Below are 3,912 nucleotides of genomic sequence, written 5' to 3' on the forward strand. Positions count from 1 at the left end.
CGAGTGTCTGCAACTGTTATTTTGTGGGCCGGAAGCAAAAAAGTTTGAAAACCACTGCTTTATACAACACTGGGTGCGGTGCAAACGAGATGAAATGTTCCTCTAAAAGCGAGGCAGCAGGAGTTTCATGGGGTTAATAAATGTGCCGTACAGCCTACGTACGGCTGGAGGAATTAAAAAAACGACGTAATGAGCCGTAAATAACTTTTTAGGATCAAAAATAAAGGGTTGGGAAGTGCTAATAATTAAAAAGCAGCTGTGTGGAGCTGAAGATGTCGTGGATTGTGGTTCTGCCCATGAAAGCAGACATTTTAAATGAGTTCTGAACGAAAAGGCAAATGTTAATTTGCTGGAAGTAAATAATGAGAAGCATTATAGAGCAGGATACCACACCATGTGGCGCTCCGAAGACAAACGTTGCTCCAGTCGTCACGCTGAGATAATGTTTCCTTTCCATTGTTTAGAAACGGTGTTGATTCTGAAAGTGCGGACCTGAACATTAAATATTTTTATCTTATAGAAAGCCAGATAATCAAATCAACAGCGTGCACACTTAATTTCACAGGGCCACATTTGCAATTATCTCCTGGGAAGATAGTTACAGTTTTGACGCCTGAAACTGACCATTCGCTTTCTGTAATTACAGAGTAATTTAGCACAATTATAGGTTTCCTTCAGCTGAGCCTCTTAAAGACACGGAGACGCATCCAGACAGAGGAGTACATTGGGTTTTTGTTTTCCAAGAATCACCAGTTCCATTTTTTGTTGCTGGAAAGTGATGCATGTCGTCGGCTGCGCTTTGTTGGTTTTACCTTGGCTGAACTCAACCCTTCAGGTTCTGCTTCATGCTGCTCTCACAAACCGCTCGACGAGGAACACAGACTTATCTCGCTCGAGCGTGCCCTCAGCTTCGTTATCTTCCCGATGGTTTCCTGATCGAAACCTGGAAGCAGCAGATTTGTCKCCTTTCTTCACCGCAGACTGGGATCAGAGCTTTCCTTCGCCTTCAGCTCCAACAGGAAGTGGTTGAACTCACGGGTGCAGCCGGAGAACGCCTCAGATCCCACCGGACCTCCAACAACACCTGGAAATAAATTCATTAAATCGGTTAATGATGAGAAGAAGGTTCAAAAGGCAGACAGAAGCAACATCAATGTGTTCAGAAAAAAAGTGTAAAATGATTGAAAACCAGAAGAAACCAGACATGGGTTTTTACGATGCAAAAACAAGTGTGCATTGCCTTGTAGCATGCCATTGCCTGCAGCTTGAACTGTGACCAAGTTGAAATGTGTTTGCTAATCAAGTACCAGCTTGTGCCTGCCRAGTCAGCAGTTGTTTGTAATGAGGGTAATTGTGTGAGAATGACAATTAGAAAATATGTAGTTTTAATGAAATATTTTGTTTAAGGCTGGGATTGAACCCTGATCTCCCCCATGAAAGCCCATAGTGTTCACCATGAGACTATAGGAACTGTTGCAGTAGGCACTCACAGTGTTAAGTTTGTATGTGTGCTGAAAGAGGCCATATTGCCAATGCAATTGTTGACACTAAACTGCAATATATTACAACAAAGGAATATTAGGACAATATTATAGTGAAATATCAAAATACAATCATGTTTGTATTGTAAACACTAAACTACTGAGTTTAAATATTATTAAACTATGGTGCAGTACTGAGTAGATACAGCATGGGGCAGTATTGGACCAATACAAGGCTCCATTGACTCCCATTATTTGATTTTAAACATTAATATTTCAAAAACTATAAGCTGTACAGGCACCAAAGCAATCATTTGGCACAGGAGCTTTACAGATATAAATTACAATGGCAGCTCTAGGACAAAGTATGCAGGAGGAGAAGCGTGGCAAAGTTGAGATGACTTGGATGGGAAACGAATCACAATAGTGTGCACACTGATGAAGAAGTGTTGATTCAGCTGCAGCTCAAAATTTCATCAAATTTGTAAAAATCTATAAAACCTGCTGATATTTAAGGCATAAAGTGTTAAAAGACTCAACAGATTAAAAAAATTAATGAATTGAAGGAACTGGAGTGATTTCAATTAATTATTATTTAAAAGTTAAATATTTCGAAAGCATAAAACTTACAAAAAACAAAAATCAGAATAGAAATTTTCTAATCAAGCTGTGGGATGTTTGTGTCAAAAGTGTCAACGCAGGAGAAAGTCACACATGCGCAGGAGGAGAGTTGAGAAGTTGTAACTTTGAGTTGTAGTTAAAATATACACACAAGTTTAACAAAAAAAACACACAAATAAATGATGAATTATGAGTCTGTAACTTTAATTATATCTGTGTAAATGTTATTTTACACATTTGTAACATTTTTTTTCTGTGACTTTACATTCAGAAAATATTCATGTAATTTATTTATTTATTTATTTATTTTGCAGGTGAAATTTTTAAATACAAATCTTTTCTGCAGGTACACAAATCTAATTTTTGCAGTGAATTTTTTTCACAGGTACACAAATCATATTTTTACAAGTTACAAATCAAAAATTTTTCCAGTGGGTTTCGACACATAAATACCTTCATATTTAAACAGCTCGTGAACTGTGGCACCATTAAGTCAGTGAAGAAAGTTTTATTTCTTCTTTCATCCAAAAGAAACACTCTTTTTYTGGTCTCTGTCTTAATATTTTGATCCCATTCTGTCAAAATAAAAACAGGYCAAAGCTAAAACTTTTTGTTTCTGTGTCTCCAGACGCTCAGACCAAGAAATGCAAATTTAAAGTTACATCTAAAAAAAAAACAAACAACTTCAAAAAGTCCTGCTGCTAGCAAAAAAAAAGGCATCTGCATGTGGGTCCAGTCAGCCGGACCCCCTCCCGCCCCCTGCTAAACCTGTTCCAGCTCATGTCAAACACAAGCGGGACCACTGAACACCGGCCGTGTCACAGAGCTGCACCTCCTTCACAATCACCTCCTCCTGCGCCTCCTGTCAATCATTCCAGACGTATTTCATCACAACAAGGTCCGAAACAAGAAGTGCTTCAACTTAATGTGTTTCCTGTCCTGATCGACTGAGTGTCACATTATTAAAGTCTGTCATCCAGTCCAGGCTCTGCAACTGGTGGCTCTGGGGCCACATGTTGGCCCCTCTGCTGTGGCTTGTCGTAGCTTTCAATCAAATTATTTCATTATGTTTAACCAGGATAAGAGCAGCACCGATGGGTCAGTCAATAACTCATTAACTGCCTCTGAAAACCAATAAAAATTAACATTTTTGATGCAAGAGAACAAAATGAAAACATGACATCATTCTGACAAGAATGAAAACTGGATCAAAGTGAAAGCAGCGTGAATTCTGAGTGCTGGAATCTGTTTAAAACGCTGAAACGGCTAACAGCTAAAGTTAGCAGAAAATTACCAAATACTTAAAATGAGACAAAAGTTACAAATTATTAGCTAAWCATTAAAGATATCAAAAGGATAAGATGACCAGAACGGTAACCGAAACCTAAAAGTGACWAAATGCTAACTGAAAGTAGCAGAATAGTCACTAGCTTGCTAAAACTACATTTGTGAGAACAGCAGCTAAAAGCTACATGATAGAAGCATGCTAAGAAAGATTGTTAAAGGACTTTAAGAAGTCTCAGTTTATTTATAACTGACAGTGTGTAAATGTTGCAAAAAGCTTAAGTCACAGCCGAAATGTCCTGAATGAGACAAACGTTTTGATGGTTGAAACAGCTGAAAGCAGGAAGTATTTAAACCAACAAACACATGAACTGCCGAGTCAGCATCGCTTCGATTTCAAAGCCTTTAATTTAAAACTTTTATACACATTTTTCTATTTATATATATATTTTTGAAAGTAAGATATTTATGTTAGTCATTCCCACAAATAAATAATAAACCTACATAAGTCTGCATAGTTTATAGT

At 37.8% G+C, this 3,912-nt stretch overlaps 1 protein-coding gene across 1 annotated transcript in view; it reads right to left on the reverse strand.

Annotated features, from left to right (window-relative positions):
- The window catches only part of syt3 (synaptotagmin III), a gene marked incomplete in the record, with an annotated part of 60,380 nt that overhangs the window by 46,626 nt on the left and 9,842 nt on the right, over positions 1–3,912 (reverse strand). The window contains 1 exon segment of the mRNA XM_014010257.1: positions 813–1,084.

The sequence above is a fragment of the Austrofundulus limnaeus genome, unplaced genomic scaffold (assembly GCF_001266775.1).
Source record: "Austrofundulus limnaeus strain Quisiro unplaced genomic scaffold, Austrofundulus_limnaeus-1.0 Scaffold67, whole genome shotgun sequence".
NCBI lineage: Eukaryota > Metazoa > Chordata > Actinopteri > Cyprinodontiformes > Rivulidae > Austrofundulus > Austrofundulus limnaeus.